The sequence below is a fragment of the Triturus cristatus genome, chromosome 7 (genome assembly GCF_964204655.1).
Source record: "Triturus cristatus chromosome 7, aTriCri1.1, whole genome shotgun sequence".
NCBI lineage: Eukaryota > Metazoa > Chordata > Amphibia > Caudata > Salamandridae > Triturus > Triturus cristatus.
This window is the reverse complement of record NC_140590.1, coordinates 731,340,405-731,365,818: the sequence shown is the minus strand read 5'-3', so window position 1 is coordinate 731,365,818 and position 25,414 is coordinate 731,340,405.

The window sequence follows — 25,414 nt, the reverse complement described above, 5'->3', positions numbered from 1 at the left end:
CGGCATGCCTGTGTGCCCCATGAAGAGACCTCTGATTATAGGGATGCCTGGGTGTCCCATGAAGAGACCGCGGATTATAGGCATGTCTGTGTGTCCCACGAAGAGACCTCGGATTATGGGCATGCCTGTGTGTCCCATGAAGAGACCTCAGATTATAGACAGGCCAGTGTGTTCCATGAAGAGACCGGAGATTATAGGCATGCCTGTGTGTCCCATGAAGAGACCGGAGATTATAGGCATGCCTGTGTGTCCCATGAAGAGACGGGAGATTGTAGGCATGCCTGTGTGTCCCATGAAGAGACCAGAGATTATAGGCATGCTTGTGTGTCCCATGAAGAGACCTCAGATTATAGGCATGCCTGTGTGTCCCATGAAGAGATCTCAGATTATAGGCATGCCTGTGTGTCCCATGAAGAGAACTCGGATTATAGGCATGGCTGTGTGTCCCATGAAGAGACCGGGGACTATAGGCATGCCTGTGTGTCCCATGAAGAGACCAGAGATTATAGGCATGCCTGTGTGTCCCATGAAGAGACCGAATATTATAGGCATGCTTGTGAGTCCCATGAAGAGACCGGAGATTATAGGCATGCCTGTGTGTCCCATGAAGGGACCGGAGATTATAGGCATGCCTGTGTGTCCCATGAAGAGACCAGAGATTATAGGCATGCCTGTGTGTCCCATTAAGAGACCGGAGATTATAGGCATGCCTGTGTGTCCCATGAAGAGACCAGAGATTATAGGCATGCCTGTGTGTCCCATGAAGGGACCAGAGATTATAGGCATGCCTGTATGTCCCATGAAGAGAACTAGGATTATAGGCATGCCTGTGTGTCCCATGAAGGGACCGGAGATTATAGGCATGCCTGTGTGTCCCATGAAGAGACCAGAGATTATAGGCATGCCTGTGTGTCCCATTAAGAGACCGGAGATTATAGGCATGCCTGTGTGTCCCATGAAGAGACCGGAGATTATAGGCATGCCTGTGTGTCCCATGAAGAGACCGGAGATTATAGGCATGCCTGTGTGTCCCATGAAGAAACCGGAGATTATAGGCATGCCTGTGTGTCCCATGAAGAGACGGGAGATTGTAGGCATGCCTGTGTGTCCCATGAAGAGACCGGAGATTATCGGCATGCTTGTGTGTCCCATGAAGAGACCGGAGATTATAGGCATGCCTGTGTATCCGATGAAGAGACCGGAGATTATAGGCATGCCTGTGTGTCCCATGAAGAGACCGGAGATTATCGGCATGCCTGTGTGCCCCATGAAGAGACCTCCGATTATAGGGATGCCTGGGTGTCCCATGAAGAGACCGCGGATTATAGGCATGTCTGTGTGTCCCACGAAGAGACCTCGGATTATGGGCATGCCTGTGTGTCCCATGAAGAGACCTCAGATTATAGACAGGCCTGTGTGTTCCATGAAAAGACCAGAGGTTATAGGCATGCCTGTGTGTCCCATGAAGAGACCGGAGATTATATGCATGCCTATGTGTCCCATGAAGAGACCGGAGATTATAGGCATGCCTGTGTGTCCCATGAAGAGACCGGAGATTATAGGCATGCCTGTGTGTCCCATGAAGAGACGGGAGATTGTAGGCATGCCTGTGTGTCCCATGACGAGACCAGAGATTATCGGCATGCTTGTGTGTCCCATGAAGAGACCAGAGATTATAGGCATGCCTGTGTGTCCGATGAAGAGACCGGAGATTATAGGCATGCCTGTGTGTCCCATGAAGAGACCGGAGATTATCGGCATGCCTGTGTGCCCCATGAAGAGACCTCCGATTATAGGGATGCCTGGGTGTCCCATGAAGATACCACGGATTATAGGCATGTCTGTGTGTCCCACGAAGAGACCTCTGATTATGGGCATGCCTGAGTGTCCCATGAAGAGACCTCAGATTATAGACAGGCCTGTGTGTTCCATGAAGAGACCGGAGATTATATGCATGCCTGTGTGTCCCATGAAGAGACCGGAGATTATAGGCATGCCTGTGTGTCCCATGAAGAGACCGGAGATTATAGGCATGCCTGTGTGTCCCATGAAGAGACCGGCGATTATAGGCATGCCTGTGTGTCCCATGAAGAGATGGGAGATTGTGGGCATGCCTGTGTGTCCCATGAAGAGACCGGAGATTATAGGTATGCTTGTGTGTCCCATGAAGAGACCTCAGATTATAGGCATGCCTGTGTGTCCCATGAAGAGAACTAGGATTATAGGCATGCCTGTGTGTCCCATGAAGGGACCGGAGATTATAGGCATGCCTGTGTGTCCCATGAAGAGATCAGAGATTATAGGCATGCCTGTGTGTTCCATTAAGAGACCGGAGATTATAGGCATGCCTGTGTGTCCCATGAAGAGACCAGAGATTATAGGGATGCCTGTGTGTCCCATGAAGAGACCTCGGATTATAGACAGGCCTGTGTGTTCCATGAAGAGACCGGAGATTATAGGCATGCCTGTGTGTCCCATGAAGAGACCGGAGATTATAGGCATGCCTGTGTGTCCCATGAAGAGACCGGAGATTATAGGCATGCCTGTGTGTCCCATGAAGTGACGGGAGATTGTAGGCATGCCTGTGTGTCCCATGAAGAGACCGGAGATTATAGGCATGCTTGTGTGTCCCATGAAGAGACCTCAGATTATAGGCATGCCTGTGTGTCCCATGAAGAGAACTAGGATTATAGGCATGCCTGTGTGTCCCATGAAGGGACCGGAGATTATAGGCATGCCTGTGTGTCCCATGAAGAGACCAGAGATTATAGGCATGCCTGTGTGTCCCATTAAGAGACCGGAGATTATAGGCATGCCTGTGTGTCCCATGAAGAGACCGGAGATTATAGGCATGCCTGTGTGTCCCATGAAGAGACCTCAGATTATAGGCATGCTTGTGTGTCCCATGAAGAGACCAGAGATTATAGGCATGCCTGTGTGTCCCATTAAGAGACCGGAGATTATAGGCATGCCTGTGTGTCCCATGAAGAGACCGGAGATTATAGGCATGCCTGTGTGTCCCATGAAGAGACCTCGGATTATAGGCATGCTTGTGTGTCCCATGAAGAGACCTCGGATTATAGGCATGCCTGTGTATCCAATGAAGAGACCTCGGTTTATAGGCATGTCTGTGTGTCCCATGAAGAGACCTCAGATTATAGGCATGCCTGTGTGTCCCATGAAGAGACCTTGGATTATAGGCAGGCCTGTGTGTTCCATGAAGAGACCTCAGATTATAGGAATGCCTGTGTGTCCCATGAAGAGACCAGAGATTATATGCATGCCTGTGTGTCTCATGAAGAGACCGGAGATTATAGGCATGCGTATGTCCCATGAAGAGAACGGAGATTATAGGCATGCCTGTGTGTCCCATGAAGAGACTGGAGATTGTAGGCATGCCTGTGTGTCCCATGAAGAGACCGGAGATTATAGGCATGCTTGTGTGTCCCATGAAGAGATCTCGGATTATAGGCATGCCTGTGTGTCTCATGAAGAGAACTCGGATTATAGGCATGGCTGTGTGTCCCATGAAGAGAGCACAGAGATTTTAGGCATGCCTGTGTGTCCCATGAAGAGACCAGAGATTATAGGCATGCCTGTGTGTCCCATGAAGAGACCGAATATTGTAGGCATGCTTGTGAGTCTCATGAAGAGACCGGAGATTATAGGCATGCCTGTGTGTCCCATGAAGAGACCGGAGATTATAGGCATGCCTGTGTGTCCCATGAAGAGACCGGAGATTATAGGCATGCCTGTGTGTCCCATGAAGAGACTGGAGATTATAGGCATGCCTGTGTCCCATGAAGAGACCGGAGATTATAGGCATGTCCGTGTGTCCCATGAAGAGACCGGAGATTATAGGCATGCCTGTGTGTCCCATGAAGAAACCGGAGATTATAGGCATGCCTGTGTGTCCCTTGAAGAGACTGGAGATTGTAGGCATGCCTGTATGTCCCATGAAGAGACGGGCGATTGTAGGCATGCCTGTGTGTCCCATGAAGAGACTGGAGATTATAGGCATGCTTGTGTGTCCCATGAAGAGATCTCAGATTATAGGCATGCCTGTGTGTCCCATGAAGAGAACTCGGATTATAGGCATGGCTGTGTGTCCCATGAAGAGACCGGAGATTATAGGCATGTCTGTGTGTCCCATGAAGAGACCAGAGATGATAGGCATGCCTGTGTGTCCCATGAAGAGACGGGAGATTGTAGGCATGCCTGTGTGTCCCATAAAGAGACCGGAGATTATAGGCATGCTTGTGTGTCCCGTAAAATGACCGGAGATTATAGGCATGCCTGTGTGTCCGATGAAGAGACCGGAGATTATAGGCATGCCTGTGAGTCCCAAGAAGAGACCGGAGATTATCGGCATGCCTGTGTGCCCCATGAAGAGACCTCCGATTATAGGGATGCCTGGGTGTCCCATGAAGAGACCGCGGATTATAGGCATGCCCCTGTGTCCCATGAAGAGACCTCGGATTATAGGCATGCCTGTGTGTCCCATGAAGAGACCAGAGATTATAGGCAGGCCTGTGTGTTCCATGAAGAGACCGGAGATTATAGGCATGCCTGTGTGTCACATGAAGAGACCGGAGATTATAGGCATGCCTTTGTGTCCCATGAAGAGACCGGAGATTGTAGGGATGCCTGTGTGTCCCATGAAGAGACCGGAGATTATAGGCATGCTTGTGTGTCCCATGAAGAGATCTCAGATTATAGGCATGCCTGTGTGTCCCATGAAGAGAACTCTGATTATAGGCATGCCTGTGCATCCCATGAAAAAACCGAGATTATAGGCATGCCCCTGTGTCCCATGAAGAGACCTCGGATTATAGGCATGCCTGTGTGTCCCATGAAGAGACCAGAGATTATAGGCATGCCTGTGTGTTCCAAGAAGAGACCGGAGATTATAGGCATGCCTGTGTGTCCGATGAAAAGACCAAAGATTATAGGCATGCTTGTGAGCCCCATGAAGAGACCGGAGATTATAGGCATGCCTGTGTGTCCCATGAAGAGACCGGAGATTATAGGCATGCCTGTGTGTCCCATGAAGAGACCGGAGATTATCGGCATGCCTGTGTACCCCTTGAAGAGACCTCCGATTATAGGGATGCCTGGGTGTCCCATGGAGAGACCTCGGATTATAGGCATGCCTGTGTGTCCCATGAAGAGACCTCAGATTATAGGCAGGCCTGTGTGTTCCATGAAGAGACCGGAGATTATAGGCATGCCTGTGTGTCCCATGAAGAGACCGGAGATTATATGCATGCCTGTGTGTCCCATGAAGAGACCGGAGATTATAGGCATGCCTGTGTGTCCCATGAAGAGACCGGAGATTATAGGCATGCCTGTGTGTCCCTTGAAGAGACCGGAGATTGTAGGCATGCCTGTGTGTCCCATGAAGAGACGGGAGATTGTAGGCATGCCTGTGTTTCCCATGAAGAGACCGGAGATTATAGGCATGCTTGTGTGTCCCATGAAGAGATCTCAGATTATAGGCATGCCTGTGTGTCCCATGAAGAGAACTCGGATTATAGGCATGGCTGTGTGTCCCATGAAGAGACCGGAGATTATAGGCATGCCTGTGTGTCCCATGAAGAGACCAGAGATGATAGGCATGCCTGTGTGTCCCATGAAGAGACGGGAGATTGTAGGCATGCCTGTGTGTCCCATGAAGAGACCGGAGATTATAGGCATGCTTGTGTGTCCCGTAAAATGACCGGAGATTATAGGCATGCCTGTGTGTCCGATGAAGAGACCGGAGATTATAGGCATGCCTGTGAGTCCCAAGAAGAGACCGGAGATTATCGGCATGCCTGTGTGCCCCATGAAGAGACCTCTGATTATAGGGATGCCTGGGTGTCCCATGAAGAGACCGCGGATTATAGGCATGTCTGTGTGTCCCACGAAGAGACCTCGGATTATGGGCATGCCTGTGTGTCCCATGAAGAGACCTCAGATTATAGACAGGCCAGTGTGTTCCATGAAGAGACCGGAGATTATAGGCATGCCTGTGCGTCCCATGAAGAGACCGGAGATTATAGGCATGCCTGTGTGTCCCATGAAGAGACGGGAGATTGTAGGCATGCCTGTGTGTCCCATGAAGAGACCAGAGATTATAGGCATGCTTGTGTGTCCCATGAAGAGACCTCAGATTATAGGCATGCCTGTGTGTCCCATGAAGAGATCTCAGATTATAGGCATGCCTGTGTGTCCCATGAAGAGAACTCGGATTATAGGCATGGCTGTGTGTCCCATGAAGAGACCGGGGACTATAGGCATGCCTGTGTGTCCCATGAAGAGACCAGAGATTATAGGCATGCCTGTGTGTCCCATGAAGAGACCGAATATTATAGGCAGGCTTGTGAGTCCCATGAAGAGACCGGAGATTATAGGCATGCCTGTGTGTCCCATGAAGAGACCGGAGATTATAGGCATGCCTGTGTGTCCCATGAAGAGACCAGAGATTATAGGCATGCCTGTGTGTCCCATGAAGGGACCAGAGATTATAGGCATGCCTGTATGTCCCATGAAGAGACTGGAGATTATCGACATGCCTGTGTGCCCCATGAAGAGACCTCCGATTATAGGGATGCCTGGGTGTCCCATGAAGAGACCGCGGATTATAGGCATGTCTGTGTGTCCCACGAAGAGACCTCGGATTATGGGCATGCCTGTGTGTCCCATGAAGAGACCTCAGATTATAGACAGGCCTGTGTGTTCCATGAAAAGACCAGAGGTTATAGGCATGCCTGTGTGTCCCATGAAGAGACCGGAGATTATATGCATGCCTGTGTGTCCCATGAAGAGACCAGAGATTATAGGCATGCCTGTGTGTCCCATGAAGAGACCGGAGATTATAGGCATGCCTGTGTGTCCCATGAAGAGACGGGAGATTGTAGGCATGCTTGTGTGTCCCATGAAGAGACCAGAGATTATCGGCATGCTTGTGTGTCCCATGAAGAGACCGGAGATTATAGGCATGCCTGTGTGTCCGATGAAGAGACCGGAGATTATAGGCATGCCTGTGTGTCCCATGAAGAGACCGGAGATTATCGGCATGCCTGTGTGCCCCATGAAGAGACCTCGGATTATAGGGATGCGTGGTTGTCCCATGAAGAGACCACGGATTATAGGCATGTCTGTGTGTCCCACGAAGAGACCTCTGATTATGGGCATGCCTGAGTGTCCCATGAAGAGACCTCAGATTATAGATAGGCCTGTGTGTTCCATGAAGAGACCGGAGATTATATGCATGCCTGTGTGTCCCATGAAGAGACCGGAGATTATAGGCATGCCTTTGTGTCCCATGAAGAGACCGGAGATTATAGGCATGCCTGTGTGTCCCATGAAGAGATGGGAGATTGTGGGCATGCCTGTGTGTCCCATGAAGAGACCGGAGATTATAGGCATGCTTGTGTGTCCCATGAAGAGACCTCAGAGTATAGGCATGCCTGTGTGTCCCATGAAGAGAACTAGGATTATAGGCATGCCTGTGTGTCCCATGAAGGGACCGGAGATTATAGGCATGCCTGTGTGTCCCATGAAGAGACCAGAGATTATAGGCATGCCTGTGTGTCCCATTAAGAGACCGGAGATTATAGGCATGCCTGTGTGTCCCATGAAGAGACCAGAGATTATAGGCATGCCTGTGTGTCCCATGAAGAGACCTCGGATTATAGGAATGCTTGTGTGTCCCATGAAGAGACCTCGGATTATAGGCATGCCTGTGTGTCCCATGAAGAGACCTCGGATTATAGGCATGTCTGTGTGTCCCATGAAGAGACCTCGGATTATAGGCATGCCTGTGTGTCCCATGAAGAGACCTTAGATTATAGGCAGGCCTGTGTGTCCCATGAAGAGACCTCGGATTATAGGAATGCCTGTGTGTCCCATGAAGAGACTAGAGATTATATGCATGCCTGTGTGTCCCATGAAGAGACCGGAGATTATAGGCATGCCTGTGTCCCATGAAGAGAACGGAGATTATAGGCATGCCTGTGTGTCCCATGAAGAGACCTCGGATTATAGGCATGTCTGTGTGTCCCATGAAGAGACCTCGGATTATAGGCATGCCTGTGTGTCCCATGAAGAGATCTCAGATTATAGGCATGCCTTTGTGTCCCATGAAGAGAACTCTGATTATAGGCATGCCTGTGCATCCCATGAAAAAACCGAGATTATAGGCATGCCCCTGTGTCCCATGAAGAGACCTCGGATTATAGGCATGCCTGTGTGTCCCATGAAGAGACCAGAGATTATAGGCATGCCTGTGTGTCCCATGAAGAGACGGGAGACTGTAGGCATGCCTGTGTGTCCCATGAAGAGACCGGAGATTATAGGCATGCTTGTGTGTCCCATGAAGAGACCAGAGATTAGAGGCATGCCTGTGTGTCCGATGAAGAGACCGGAGATTATAGGCATGCCTGTGAGTCCCAAGAAGAGACCGGAGATTATCGGCATGCCTGTGTGCCCCATGAAGAGACCTCCAATTATAGGGATGCCTGGGTGTCCCATGAAGAGACTGCGGATTATAGGCATGTTTGTGTGTCCCACGAAGAGACCTCGGATTATGGGCATGCCTGTGTGTCCCATGAAGAGACCTCAGATTATAGACAGGCCTGTGTGTTCCATGAAGAGACCGGAGATTATATGCATGCCTGTGTGTCCCATGAAGAGACCGGAGATTATAGGCATGCCTGTGTGTCCCATGAAGAGACCGGAGATTATAGGCATGCCTGTGTGTCCCATGAAGAGACGGGAGATTGTAGGCATGCCTCTGTGTCCCATGAAGAGACCTGAGATTATCGGCATGCTTGTGTGTCCCATGAAGAGACCAGAGATTATAGGCATGCCTGTGTGTCCGATGAAGAGACTGGAGATTATAGGCATGCCTGTGTGTCCCATGAAGAGACCGGAGATTATCGGCATGCCTGTGTGCCCCATGAAGAGACCTCCAATTATAGGGATGCCTGGGTGTCCCATGAAGAGACCACGGATTATAGGCATGTCTGTGTGTCCCACGAAGAGACCTCGGATTATGGGCATGCCTGTGTGTCCCATGAAGAGACCTCAGATTATAGACAGGCCTGTGTGTTCCATGAAGAGACCGGAGATTATAGGCATGCCTGTGTGTCCCATGAAGAGACCGGAGATTATAGGCATGCCTGTGTGTCCCATGAAGAGACCGGAGATTATAGGCATGCCTGTGTGTCCCATGAAGTGACGGGAGATTGTAGGCATGCCTGTGTGTCCCATGAAGAGACCGGAGATTATAGGCATGCTTGTGTGTCCCATGAAGAGACCTCAGATTATAGGCATGCCTGTGTGTCCCATGAAGAGAACTAGGATTATAGGCATGCCTGTGTGTCCCATGAAGGGACCGGAGATTATAGGCATGCCTATGTGTCCCATGAAGAGACCAGAGATTATAGGCATGCCTGTGTGTCCCATTAAGAGACCGGAGATTATAGGCATGCCTGTGTGTCCCATGAAGAGACCGGAGATTATAGGCATGCCTGTGTGTCCCATGAAGAGACCTTGGATTATAGGCATGCTTGTGTGTCCCATGAAGAGACCAGAGATTATAGGCATGCCTGTGTGTCCCATTAAGAGACCGGAGATTATAGGCATGCCTGTGTGTCCCATGAAGAGACCGGAGATTATAGGCATGCCTGTGTGTCCCATGAAGAGACCTCGGATTATAGGCATGCTTGTGTGTCCCATGAAGAGACCTCGGATTATAGGCATGCCTGTGTGTCCAATGAAGAGACCTCGGTTTATAGGCATGTCTGTGTGTCCCATGAAGAGACCTCAGATTATAGGCATGCCTGTGTGTCCCATGAAGAGACCTTGGATTATAGGCAGGCCTGTGTGTTCCATGAAGAGACCTCAGATTATAGGAATGCCTGTGTGTCCCATGAAGAGACCAGAGATTATATGCATGCCTGTGTGTCCCATGAAGAGACCGGAGATTATAGGCATGCGTATGTCCCATGAAGAGAACGGAGATTATAGGCATGCCTGTGTGTCCCATGAAGAGACTGGAGATTGTAGGCATGCCTGTGTGTCCCATGAAGAGACCGGAGATTATAGGCATGCTTGTGTGTCCCATGAAGAGATCTCGGATTATAGGCATGCCTGTGTGTCTCATGAAGAGAACTCGGATTATAGGCATGGCTGTGTGTCCCATGAAGAGAGCACAGAGATTATAGGCATGCCTGTGTGTCCCATGAAGAGACCAGAGATTATAGGCATGCCTGTGTGTCCCATGAAGAGACCGAATATTGTAGGCATGCTTGTGAGTCTCATGAAGAGACCGGAGATTATAGGCATGCCTGTGTGTCCCATGAAGAGACCGGAGATTATAGGCATGCCTGTGTGTCCCATGAAGAGACCGGAGATTATAGGCATGCCTGTGTGTCCCATGAAGAGACTGGAGATTATAGGCATGCCTGTGTCCCATGAAGAGACCGGAGATTATAGGCATGTCTGTGTGTCCCATGAAGAGACCGGAGATTATAGGCATGCCTGTGTGTCCCATGAAGAGACCGGAGATTATAGGCATGCCTGTGTGTCCCTTGAAGAGACTGGAGATTGTAGGCATGCCTGTATGTCCCATGAAGAGACGGGAGATTGTTGGCATGCCTGTGTGTCCCATGAAGAGACCGGAGATTATAGGCATGCTTGTGTGTCCCATGAAGAGATCTCAGATTATAGGCATGCCTGTGTGTCCCATGAAGAGAACTCGGATTATAGGCATGGCTGTGTGTCCCATGAAGAGACCGGAGATTATAGGCATGTCTGTGTGTCCCATGAAGAGACCAGAGATGATAGGCATGCCTGTGTGTCCCATGAAGGGACGGGAGATTGTAGGCATGCCTGTGTGTCCCATAAAGAGACCGGAGATTATAGGCATGCTTGTGTGTCCCGTAAAATGACCGGAGATTATAGGCATGCCTGTGTGTCCGATGAAGAGACCGGAGATTATAGGCATGCCTGTGAGTCCCAAGAAGAGACCGGAGATTATCGGCATGCCTGTGTGCCCCATGAAGAGACCTCCGATTATAGGGATGCCTGGGTGTCCCATGAAGAGACCGCGGATTATAGGCATGCCCCTGTGTCCCATGAAGAAACCTCGGATTATAGGCATGCCTGTGTGTCCCATGAAGAGACCAGAGATTATAGGCAGGCCTGTGTGTTCCATGAAGAGACCGGAGATTATAGGCATGCCTGTGTGTCACATGAAGAGACCGGAGATTATAGGCATGCCTTTGTGTCCCATGAAGAGACCGGAGATTGTAGGGATGCCTGTGTGTCCCATGAAGAGACCGGAGATTATAGGCATGCTTGTGTGTCCCATGAAGAGATCTCAGATTATAGGCATGCCTGTGTGTCCCATGAAGAGAACTCTGATTATAGGCATGCCTGTGCATCCCATGAAAAAACCGAGATTATAGGCATGCCCCTGTGTCCCATGAAGAGACCTCGGATTATAGGCATGCCTGTGTGTCCCATGAAGAGACCAGAGATTATAGGCATGCCTGTGTGTTCCAAGAAGAGACCGGAGATTATAGGCATGCCTGTGTGTCCCATGAAAAGACCAAAGATTATAGGCATGCTTGTGAGCCCCATGAAGAGACCGGAGATTATAGGCATGCCTGTGTGTCCCATGAAGAGACCGGAGATTATAGGCATGCCTGTGTGTCCCATGAAGAGACCGGAGATTATCGGCATGCCTGTGTACCCCTTGAAGAGACCTCCGATTATAGGGATGCCTGGGTGTCCCATGGAGAGACCTCGGATTATAGGCATGCCTGTGTGTCCCATGAAGAGACCTCAGATTATAGGCAGGCCTGTGTGTTCCATGAAGAGACCGGAGATTATAGGCATGCCTGTGTGTCCCATGAAGAGACCGGAGATTATATGCATGCCTGTGTGTCCCATGAAGAGACCGGAGATTATAGGCATGCCTGTGTGTCCCATGAAGAGACCGGAGATTATAGGCATGCCTGTGTGTCCCTTGAAGAGACCGGAGATTGTAGGCATGCCTGTGTGTCCCATGAAGAGACGGGAGATTGTAGGCATGCCTGTGTTTCCCATGAAGAGACCGGAGATTATAGGCATGCTTGTGTGTCCCATGAAGAGATCTCAGATTATAGGCATGCCTGTGTGTCCCATGAAGAGAACTCGGATTATAGGCATGGCTGTGTGTCCCATGAAGAGACCGGAGATTATAGGCATGCCTGTGTGTCCCATGAAGAGACCAGAGATGATAGGCATGCCTGTGTGTCCCATGAAGAGACGGGAGATTGTAGGCATGCCTGTGTGTCCCATGAAGAGACCGGAGATTATAGGCATGCTTGTGTGTCCCGTAAAATGACCGGAGATTATAGGCATGCCTGTGTGTCCGATGAAGAGACCGGAGATTATAGGCATGCCTGTGAGTCCCAAGAAGAGACCGGAGATTATCGGCATGCCTGTGTGCCCCATGAAGAGACCTCTGATTATAGGGATGCCTGGGTGTCCCATGAAGAGACCGCGGATTATAGGCATGTCTGTGTGTCCCACGAAGAGACCTCGGATTATGGGCATGCCTGTGTGTCCCATGAAGAGACCTCAGATTATAGACAGGCCAGTGTGTTCCATGAAGAGACCGGAGATTATAGGCATGCCTGTGCGTCCCATGAAGAGACCGGAGATTATAGGCATGCCTGTGTGTCCCATGAAGAGACGGGAGATTGTAGGCATGCCTGTGTGTCCCATGAAGAGACCAGAGATTATAGGCATGCTTGTGTGTCCCATGAAGAGACCTCAGATTATAGGCATGCCTGTGTGTCCCATGAAGAGATCTCAGATTATAGGCATGCCTGTGTGTCCCATGAAGAGAACTCGGATTATAGGCATGGCTGTGTGTCCCATGAAGAGACCGGGGACTATAGGCATGCCTGTGTGTCCCATGAAGAGACCAGAGATTATAGGCATGCCTGTGTGTCCCATGAAGAGACCGAATATTATAGGCAGGCTTGTGAGTCCCATGAAGAGACCGGAGATTATAGGCATGCCTGTGTGTCCCATGAAGAGACCGGAGATTATAGGCATGCCTGTGTGTCCCATGAAGAGACCAGAGATTATAGGCATGCCTGTGTGTCCCATGAAGGGACCAGAGATTATAGGCATGCCTGTATGTCCCATGAAGAGACTGGAGATTATCGACATGCCTGTGTGCCCCATGAAGAGACCTCCGATTATAGGGATGCCTGGGTGTCCCATGAAGAGACCGCGGATTATAGGCATGTCTGTGTGTCCCACGAAGAGACCTCGGATTATGGGCATGCCTGTGTGTCCCATGAAGAGACCTCAGATTATAGACAGGCCTGTGTGTTCCATGAAAAGACCAGAGGTTATAGGCATGCCTGTGTGTCCCATGAAGAGACCGGAGATTATATGCATGCCTGTGTGTCCCATGAAGAGACCAGAGATTATAGGCATGCCTGTGTGTCCCATGAAGAGACCGGAGATTATAGGCATGCCTGTGTGTCCCATGAAGAGACGGGAGATTGTAGGCATGCTTGTGTGTCCCATGAAGAGACCAGAGATTATCGGCATGCTTGTGTGTCCCATGAAGAGACCGGAGATTATAGGCATGCCTGTGTGTCCGATGAAGAGACCGGAGATTATAGGCATGCCTGTGTGTCCCATGAAGAGACCGGAGATTATCGGCATGCCTGTGTGCCCCATGAAGAGACCTCGGATTATAGGGATGCGTGGTTGTCCCATGAAGAGACCACGGATTATAGGCATGTCTGTGTGTCCCACGAAGAGACCTCTGATTATGGGCATGCCTGAGTGTCCCATGAAGAGACCTCAGATTATAGATAGGCCTGTGTGTTCCATGAAGAGACCGGAGATTATATGCATGCCTGTGTGTCCCATGAAGAGACCGGAGATTATAGGCATGCCTTTGTGTCCCATGAAGAGACCGGAGATTATAGGCATGCCTGTGTGTCCCATGAAGAGATGGGAGATTGTGGGCATGCCTGTGTGTCCCATGAAGAGACCGGAGATTATAGGCATGCTTGTGTGTCCCATGAAGAGACCTCAGAGTATAGGCATGCCTGTGTGTCCCATGAAGAGAACTAGGATTATAGGCATGCCTGTGTGTCCCATGAAGGGACCGGAGATTATAGGCATGCCTGTGTGTCCCATGAAGAGACCAGAGATTATAGGCATGCCTGTGTGTCCCATTAAGAGACCGGAGATTATAGGCATGCCTGTGTGTCCCATGAAGAGACCAGAGATTATAGGCATGCCTGTGTGTCCCATGAAGAGACCTCGGATTATAGGCATGCTTGTGTGTCCCATGAAGAGACCTCGGATTATAGGCATGCCTGTGTGTCCCATGAAGAGACCTCGGATTATAGGCATGTCTGTGTGTCCCATGAAGAGACCTCGGATTATAGGCATGCCTGTGTGTCCCATGAAGAGACCTTAGATTATAGGCAGGCCTGTGTGTCCCATGAAGAGACCTCGGATTATAGGAATGCCTGTGTGTCCCATGAAGAGACTAGAGATTATATGCATGCCTGTGTGTCCCATGAAGAGACCGGAGATTATAGGCATGCCTGTGTCCCATGAAGAGAACGGAGATTATAGGCATGCCTGTGTGTCCCATGAAGAGACCTCGGATTATAGGCATGTCTGTGTGTCCCATGAAGAGACCTCGGATTATAGGCATGCCTGTGTGTCCCATGAAGAGATCTCAGATTATAGGCATGCCTTTGTGTCCCATGAAGAGAACTCTGATTATAGGCATGCCTGTGCATCCCATGAAAAAACCGAGATTATAGGCATGCCCCTGTGTCCCATGAAGAGACCTCGGATTATAGGCATGCCTGTGTGTCCCATGAAGAGACCAGAGATTATAGGCATGCCTGTGTGTCCCATGAAGAGACGGGAGACTGTAGGCATGCCTGTGTGTCCCATGAAGAGACCGGAGATTATAGGCATGCTTGTGTGTCCCATGAAGAGACCAGAGATTAGAGGCATGCCTGTGTGTCCGATGAAGAGACCGGAGATTATAGGCATGCCTGTGAGTCCCAAGAAGAGACCGGAGATTATCGGCATGCCTGTGTGCCCCATGAAGAGACCTCCAATTATAGGGATGCCTGGGTGTCCCATGAAGAGACTGCGGATTATAGGCATGTTTGTGTGTCCCACGAAGAGACCTCGGATTATGGGCATGCCTGTGTGTCCCATGAAGAGACCTCAGATTATAGACAGGCCTGTGTGTTCCATGAAGAGACCGGAGATTATATGCATGCCTGTGTGTCCCATGAAGAGACCGGAGATTATAGGCATGCCTGTGTGTCCCATGAAGAGACCGGAGATTATAGGCATGCCTGTGTGTCCCATGAAGAGACGGGAGATTGTAGGCATGCCTCTGTGTCCCATGAAGAGACCTGAGATTATCGGCATGCTTGTGTGTCCCATGAAGAGACCAGAGATTATAGGCATGCCTGTGTGTCCGATGAAGAGACTGGAGATTATAGGCATGCCTGTGTGTCCCATGAAGAGACCGGAGATTATCGGCATGCCTGTGTGCCCCATGAAGAGACCTCCAATTATAGGGATGCCTGGGTGTCCCATGAAGAGACCACGGATTATAGGCATGTCTGTGTGTCCCACGAAGAGACCTCGGATTATGGGCATGCCTGTGTGTCCCATGAAGAGACCTCAGATTATAGACAGGCCTGTGTGTTCCATGAAGAGACCGGAGATTATAGGCATGCCTGTGTGTCCCATGAAGAGACCGGAGATTATAGGCATGCCTGTGTGTCCCATGAAGAGACCGGAGATTATAGGCATGCCTGTGTGTCCCATGAAGTGACGGGAGATTGTAGGCATGCCTGTGTGTCCCATGAAGAGACCGGAGATTATAGGCATGCTTGTGTGTCCCATGAAGAGACCTCAGATTATAGGCATGCCTGTGTGTCCCATGAAGAGAACTAGGATTATAGGCATGCCTGTGTGTCCCATGAAGGGACCGGAGATTATAGGCATGCCTATGTGTCCCATGAAGAGACCAGAGATTATAGGCATGCCTGTGTGTCCCATTAAGAGACCGGAGATTATAGGCATGCCTGTGTGTCCCATGAAGAGACCGGAGATTATAGGCATGCCTGTGTGTCCCATGAAGAGACCTTGGATTATAGGCATGCTTGTGTGTCCCATGAAGAGACCAGAGATTATAGGCATGCCTGTGTGTCCCATTAAGAGACCGGAGATTATAGGCATGCCTGTGTGTCCCATGAAGAGACCGGAGATTATAGGCATGCCTGTGTGTCCCATGAAGAGACCTCGGATTATAGGCATGCTTGTGTGTCCCATGAAGAGACCTCGGATTATAGGCATGCCTGTGTGTCCAATGAAGAGACCTCGGTTTATAGGCATGTCTGTGTGTCCCATGAAGAGACCTCAGATTATAGGCATGCCTGTGTGTCCCATGAAGAGACCTTGGATTATAGGCAGGCCTGTGTGTTCCATGAAGAGACCTCAGATTATAGGAATGCCTGTGTGTCCCATGAAGAGACCAGAGATTATATGCATGCCTGTGTGTCCCATGAAGAGACCGGAGATTATAGGCATGCGTATGTCCCATGAAGAGAACGGAGATTATAGGCATGCCTGTGTGTCCCATGAAGAGACTGGAGATTGTAGGCATGCCTGTGTGTCCCATGAAGAGACCGGAGATTATAGGCATGCTTGTGTGTCCCATGAAGAGATCTCGGATTATAGGCATGCCTGTGTGTCTCATGAAGAGAACTCGGATTATAGGCATGGCTGTGTGTCCCATGAAGAGAGCACAGAGATTATAGGCATGCCTGTGTGTCCCATGAAGAGACCAGAGATTATAGGCATGCCTGTGTGTCCCATGAAGAGACCGAATATTGTAGGCATGCTTGTGAGTCTCATGAAGAGACCGGAGATTATAGGCATGCCTGTGTGTCCCATGAAGAGACCGGAGATTATAGGCATGCCTGTGTGTCCCATGAAGAGACCGGAGATTATAGGCATGCCTGTGTGTCCCATGAAGAGACTGGAGATTATAGGCATGCCTGTGTCCCATGAAGAGACCGGAGATTATAGGCATGTCTGTGTGTCCCATGAAGAGACCGGAGATTATAGGCATGCCTGTGTGTCCCATGAAGAGACCGGAGATTATAGGCATGCCTGTGTGTCCCTTGAAGAGACTGGAGATTGTAGGCATGCCTGTATGTCCCATGAAGAGACGGGAGATTGTTGGCATGCCTGTGTGTCCCATGAAGAGACCGGAGATTATAGGCATGCTTGTGTGTCCCATGAAGAGATCTCAGATTATAGGCATGCCTGTGTGTCCCATGAAGAGAACTCGGATTATAGGCATGGCTGTGTGTCCCATGAAGAGACCGGAGATTATAGGCATGTCTGTGTGTCCCATGAAGAGACCAGAGATGATAGGCATGCCTGTGTGTCCCATGAAGGGACGGGAGATTGTAGGCATGCCTGTGTGTCCCATAAAGAGACCGGAGATTATAGGCATGCTTGTGTGTCCCGTAAAATGACCGGAGATTATAGGCATGCCTGTGTGTCCGATGAAGAGACCGGAGATTATAGGCATGCCTGTGAGTCCCAAGAAGAGACCGGAGATTATCGGCATGCCTGTGTGCCCCATGAAGAGACCTCCGATTATAGGGATGCCTGGGTGTCCCATGAAGAGACCGCGGATTATAGGCATGCCCCTGTGTCCCATGAAGAAACCTCGGATTATAGGCATGCCTGTGTGTCCCATGAAGAGACCAGAGATTATAGGCAGGCCTGTGTGTTCCATGAAGAGACCGGAGATTATAGGCATGCCTGTGTGTCACATGAAGAGACCGGAGATTATAGGCATGCCTTTGTGTCCCATGAAGAGACCGGAGATTGTAGGGATGCCTGTGTGTCCCATGAAGAGACCGGAGATTATAGGCATGCTTGTGTGTCCCATGAAGAGATCTCAGATTATAGGCATGCCTGTGTGTCCCATGAAGAGAACTCTGATTATAGGCATGCCTGTGCATCCCATGAAAAAACCGAGATTATAGGCATGCCCCTGTGTCCCATGAAGAGACCTCGGATTATAGGCATGCCTGTGTGTCCCATGAAGAGACCAGAGATTATAGGCATGCCTGTGTGTTCCAAGAAGAGACCGGAGATTATAGGCATGCCTGTGTGTCCCATGAAAAGACCAAAGATTATAGGCATGCTTGTGAGCCCCATGAAGAGACCGGAGATTATAGGCATGCCTGTGTGTCCCATGAAGAGACCGGAGATTATAGGCATGCCTGTGTACCCCTTGAAGAGACCTCCGATTATAGGGATGCCTGGGTGTCCCATGGAGAGACCTCGGATTATAGGCATGCCTGTGTGTCCCATGAAGAGACCTCAGATTATAGGCAGGCCTGTGTGTTCCATGAAGAGACCGGAGATTATAGGCATGCCTGTGTGTCCCATGAAGAGACCGGAGATTATATGCATGCCTGTGTGTCCCATGAAGAGACCGGAGATTATAGGCATGCCTGTGTGTCCCATGAAGAGACCGGAGATTATAGGCATGCCTGTGTGTCCCTTGAAGAGACCGGAGATTGTAGGCATGCCTGTGTGTCCCATGAAGAGACGGGAGATTGTAGGCATGCCTGTGTTTCCCATGAAGAGACCGGAGATTATAGGCATGCTTGTGTGTCCCATGAAGAGATCTCAGATTATAGGCATGCCTGTGTGTCCCATGAAGAGAACTCGGATTATAGGCATGGCTGTGTGTCCCATGAAGAGACCGGAGATTATAGGCATGCCTGTGTGTCCCATGAAGAGACCAGAGATGATAGGCATGCCTGTGTGTCCCATGAAGAGACGGGAGATTGTAGGCATGCCTGTGTGTCCCATGAAGAGACCGGAGATTATAGGCATGCTTGTGTGTCCCGTAAAATGACCGGAGATTATAGGCATGCCTGTGTGTCCGATGAAGAGACCGGAGATTATAGGCATGCCTGTGAGTCCCAAGAAGAGACCGGAGATTATCGGCATGCCTGTGTGTCCCATGAAGAGACCTCCGATTATAGGGATGCCTGGGTGTCCCATGAAGAGACCGCGGATTATAGGCATGTCTGTGTGTCCCACGAAGAGACCTCGGATTATGGGCATGCCTGTGTGTCCCATGAAGAGACCTCAGATTATAGACAGGCCAGTGTGTTCCATGAAGAGACCGGAGATTATAGGCATGCCTGTGCGTCCCATGAAGAGACCGGAGATCATAGGCATGCCTGTGTGTCCCATGAAGAGACGGGAGATTGTAGGCATGCCTGTGTGTCCCATGAAGAGACCAGAGATTATAGGCATGCTTGTGTGTCCCATGAAGAGACCTCAGATTATAGGCATGCCTGTGTGTCCCATGAAGAGATCTCAGATTATAGGCATGCCTGTGTGTCCCATGAAGAGAACTCGGATTATAGGCATGGCTGTGTGTCCCATGAAGAGACCGGGGACTATAGGCATGCCTGTGTGTCCCATGAAGAGACCAGAGATTATAGGCATGCCTGTGTGTCCCATGAAGAGACCGAATATTATAGGCAGGCTTGTGAGTCCCATGAAGAGACCGGAGATTATAGGCATGCCTGTGTGTCCCATGAAGAGACCGGAGATTATAGGCATGCCTGTGTGTCCCATGAAGAGACCAGAGATTATAGGCATGCCTGTGTGTCCCATGAAGGGACCAGAGATTATAGGCATGCCTGTATGTCCCCATGAAGAGACTGGAGATTATCGACATGCCTGTGTGCCCCATGAAGAGACCTCCGATTATAGGGATGCCTGGGTGTCCCATGAAGAGACCGCGGATTATAGGCATGTCTGTGTGTCCCACGAAGAGACCTCGGATTATGGGCATGCCTGTGTGTCCCATGAAGAGACCTCAGATTATAGACAGGCCTGTGTGTTCCATGAAAAGACCAGAGGTTATAGGCATGCCTGTGTGTCCCATGAAGAGACCGGAGATTATATGCATGCCTGTGTGTCCCATGAAGAGACCAGAGATTATAGGCATGCCTGTGTGTCCCATGAAGAGACAGGGGATTATAGGCATGCCTGTGTGTCCCATGAAGAGACGGGAGATTGTAGGCATGCCTGTGTGTCCCATGAAGAGACCGGAGATTATCGGCATGCTTGTGTGTCCCATGAAGAGACCGGAGATTATAGGCATGCCTGTGTGTCCGATGAAGAGACCGGAGATTATAGGCATGCCTGTGTGTCCCATGAAGAGACCGGAGATTATCGGCATGCCTGTGTGCCCCATGAAGAGACCTCCGATTATAGGGATGCGTGGTTGTCCCATGAAGAGACCACGGATTATAGGCATGTCTGTGTGTCCCACGAAGAGACCTCTGATTATGGGCATGCCTGAGTGTCCCATGAAGAGACCTCAGATTATAGATAGGCCTGTGTGTTCCATGAAGAGACCGGAGAGTATATGCATGCCTGTGTGTCCCATGAAGAGACCGGAGATTATAGGCATGCCTTTGTGTCCCATGAAGAGACCGGAGATTATAGGCATGCCTGTGTGTCCCATGAAGAGATGGGAGATTGTGGGCATGCCTGTGTGTCCCATGAAGAGACCGGAGATTATAGGCATGCTTGTGTGTCCCATGAAGAGACCTCAGAGTATAGGCATGCCTGTGTGTCCCATGAAGAGAACTAGGATTATAGGCATGCCTGTGTGTCCCATGAAGGGACCGGAGATTATAGGCATGCCTGTGTGTCCCATGAAGAGACCAGAGATTATAGGCATGCCTGTGTGTCCCATTAAGAGACCGGAGATTATAGGCATGCCTGTGTGTCCCATGAAGAGACCAGAGATTATAGGCATGCCTGTGTGTCCCATGAAGAGACCTCGGATTATAGGCATGCTTGTGTGTCCCATGAAGAGAACTCCGATTATAGGCATGCCTGTGTGTCCCATGAAGAGACCTCGGATTATAGGCATGTCTGTGTGTCCCATGAAGAGACCTCGGATTATAGGCATGCCTGTGTGTCCCATGAAGAGACCTTAGATTATAGGCAGGCCTGTGTGTCCCATGAAGAGACCTCGGATTATAGGAATGCCTGTGTGTCCCATGAAGAGACTAGAGATTATATGCATGCCTGTGTGTCCCATGAAGAGACCGGAGATTATAGGCATGCCTGTGTCCCATGAAGAGAACGGACATTATAGGCATGCCTGTGTGTCCCATGAAGAGACCACGGATTATAGGCATGTCTGTGTGTCCCATGAAGAGACCTCGGATTATAGGCATGCCTGTGTGTCCCATGAAGAGACCTTAGATTATAGGCATGCTTGTGTGTCCCATGAAGAGATCTCAGATTATAGGCATGCCGGTGTGTCCCATGAAGAGAACTCGGATTATAGGCATGGCTGTGTGTCCCATGAAGAGACCGGAGATTATAGGCATGCCTGTGTGTCCCATGAAGAGACCAGAGATTATAGGCATGCCTGTGTGTCCCATGAAGAGATGGGAGATTGTAGGCATGCCTGTGTGTCCCATGAAGAGACCGGAGATTATAGGCATGCTTGTGTGTCCCATGAAGAGACCAGAGATTATAGGAATGCCTGTGTGTCCGATGAAGAGACCGGAGATTATAGGCATGCCTGTGAGTCCCAAGAAGAGACCGGAGATTATCGGCATGCCTGTGTGCCCCATGAAGAGACCTCCAATTATAGGGACGGCTGGGTGTCCGATGAAGAGACCGGAGATTATAGGCATGCCTGTGAGTCCCAAGAAGAGACCGGAGATTATAGGAATGCCTGTGTGTCCGATGAAGAGTCCGGAGATTATAGGCATGCTTGTGTGTCCCATGAAGTGACCTCAGATTATAGGCATGCCTGTGTGTCCCATGAAGAGAACTAGGATTATAGGCATGCCTGTGTGTCCCATGAAGGGACCGGAGATTATAGGCATGCTTGTGTGTCCCATGAAGAGACCAGAGATTATAGGAATGCCTGTGTGTCCGATGAAGAGACCGGAGATTATAGGCATGCCTGTGTCCCATGAAGAGAACGGAGATTATAGGCATGCCTGTGTGTCCCATGAAGAGACTGGAGATTGTAGGCATGCCTGTGTGTCCCATGAAGAGACCAGAGATTATAGGCATGCCTGTGTGTCCCATGAAGAGATGGGAGATTGTAGGCATGCCTGTGTGTCCCATGAAGAGACCGGAGATTATAGGCATGCTTGTGTGTCCCATGAAGAGACCGGAGATTATAGGCATGCCTGTGTGTCCGATGAAGAGACTGGAGATTATAGGCATGCCTGTGTGTCCCATGAAGAGACCGGAGATTATAGGCATGCCTGTGTGTCCCATGAAGAGACCAGAGATTATAGGCATGCCTGTGTGTCCCATTAAGAGACCGGAGATTATAGGCATGCCTGTGTGTCCCATGAAGAGACCGGAGATTGTAGGCATGCCTGTGTGTCCCATGAAGAGACCGGAGATTATAGGCATGCCTGTGTGTCCCATGAAGAGACCGGAGATTATAGGCATGCCTGTGTGTCCCATGAAGAGATGGGAGATTGTAGGCATGCCTGTGTGTCCCATGAAGAGACCGGAGATTATCGGCATGCTTGTGTGTCCCATGAAGAGACCGGAGATTATAGGCATGCCTGTGTGTCCGATGAAGAGACCGGAGATTTTAGGCATGCCTATGTGTCCCATGAAGAGACCGGAGATTATCGGCATGCCTGTGTGCCCCATGAAGAGACCTCTGATTATAGGGATGCCTGGGTGTCCCATGAAGAGACCGCGGATTATAGGCATGTCTGTGTGTCCCACGAAGAGACCTCGGATTATGGGCATGCCTGTGTGTCCCATGAAGAGACCTCAGATTATAGACAGGCCTGTGTGTTCCATGAAAAGACCAGAGGTTATAGGCATGCCTGTGTGTCCCATGAAGAGACCGGAGATTATATGCATGCCTATGTGTCCCATGAAGAGACCGGAGATTATAGGCATGCCTGTGTGTCCCATGAAGAGACCGGAGATTATAGGCCTTTCTGTGTGTCCCATGAAGAGACGGGAGATTGTAGGCATGCCTGTGTGTCCCATGAAGAGACCAGAGATTATCGGCATGCTTTTGTGTCCCATGAAGAGACTGGAGATTATAGGCATGCCTGTGTGTCCGATGAAGAGACCGGAGATTATAGGCATGCCTGTGTGTCCCATGAAGAGACCGGAGATTATCGGCATGCCTGTGTGCCCCATGAAGAGACCTCCGATTATAGGGATGCCTGGGTGTCCCATGAAGAGACCACGGATTATAGGCATGTCTGTGTGTCCCACGAAGAGACCTCTGATTATGGGCATGCCTGAGTGTCCCATGAAGAGACCTCAGATTATAGACAGGCCTGTGTGTTCCATGAAGAGACCGGAGATTATATGCATGCCTGTGTGTCCCATGAAGAGACCGGAGATTATAGGCATGCCTGTGTGTCCCATGAAGAGACCGGCGATTATAGGCATGCCTGTGTGTCCCATGAAGAGATGGGAGATTGTGGGCATGCCTGTGTGTCCCATGAAGAGACCGGAGATTATAGGCATGCTTGTGTGTCCCATGAAGAGACCTCAGATTATAGGCATGCCTGTGTGTCCCATGAAGAGAACTAGGATTATAGGCATGCCTGTGTGTCCCATGAAGGGACCGGAGATTATAGGCATGCCTGTGTGTCCCATGAAGAGACCAGAGATTATAGGCATGCCTGTGTGTTCCATTAAGAGACCGGAGAATATAGGCATGCCTGTGTGTCCCATGAAGAGACCAGAGATTATAGGCATGCCTTTGTGTCCCATGAAGAGACCTCGGATTATAGGCATGCTTGTGTGTCCCATGAAGAGACCTCGGATTATAGGCATGCCTGTGTGTCCCATGAAGAGACCTCGGATTATAGGCATGTCTGTGTGTCCCATGAAGAGACCTCGGATTATAGGCATGCCTGTGTGTGCCATGAAGAGACCTTAGATTATAGGCAGGCCTGTGTGTCCCATGAAGAGACCTCGGATTATAGGAATGCCTGTGTGTCCCATGAAGAGACCAGAGATTATATGCATGCCTGTGTGTCCCATGAAGAGACCGGAGATTATAGGCATGCCTGTGTCCCATGAAGAGAACGGAGTTTATAGGCATGCCTGTGTGTCCCATGAAGAGACTGGAGATTGTAGGCATGCCTGTGTGTCCCATGAAAAGAACTCGGATTATAGGCATGGCTGTGTGTCCCATGAAGAGACCGGAGAATATAGGCATGCCTGTGTGTCCCATGAAGAGACCAGAGATTATAGGCATGCCTGTGTGTCCCATGAAGAGACGGGAGACTGTAGGCATGCCTGTGTGTCCCATGAAGAGACCGGAGATTATAGGCATGCTTGTGTGTCCCATGAAGAGACCAGAGATTATAGGCATGCCTGTGTGTCCGATGAAGAGACCGGAGATTATAGGCATGCCTGTGAGTCCCAAGAAGAGACCGGAGATTATCGGCATGCCTGTGTGCCCCATGAAGAGACCTCCAATTATAGGGATGCCTGGGTGTCCCATGAAGAGACTGCGGATTATAGGCATGCCTGTGTGTCCCATGAAGAGACGGGAGATTGTAGGCATGCCTCTGTGTCCCATGAAGAGACCTGAGATTATCGGCATGCTTGTGTGTCCCATGAAGAGACCAGAGATTATAGGCATGCCTGTGTGTCCGATGAAGAGACTGGAGATTATAGGCATGCCTGTGTGTCCCATGAAGAGACCGGAGATTATCGGCATGCCTGTGTGTCCCATGAAGAGACCTTAGATTATAGGCAGGCCTGTGTGTCCCATGAAGAGACCTCGGATTATAGGAATGCCTGTGTGTCCCATGAAGAGACCAGAGATTATATGCATGCCTGTGTGTCCCATGAAGAGACCGGAGATTATAGGCATGCCTGTGTCCCATGAAGAGAACGGAGATTATAGGCATGCCTGTGTGTCCCATGAAGAGACTGGAGATTGTAGGCATGCCTGTGTGTCCCATGAAGAGACCGGAGATTATAGGCATGCTTGTGGTTCCCATGAAGAGATCTCAGATTATAGGCATGCCTGTGTGTCCCATGAAAAGAACTCGGATTATAGGCATGGCTGTGTGTCCCATGAAGAGACCGGAGATTATAGGCATGCCTGTGTGTCCCATGAAGAGACCAGAGATTATAGGCATGCCTGTGTGTCCCATGAAGAGACGGGAGACTGTAGGCATGCCTGTGTGTCCCATGAAGAGACCGGAGATTATAGGCATGCTTGTGTGTCCCATGAAGAGACCAGAGATTATAGGCATGC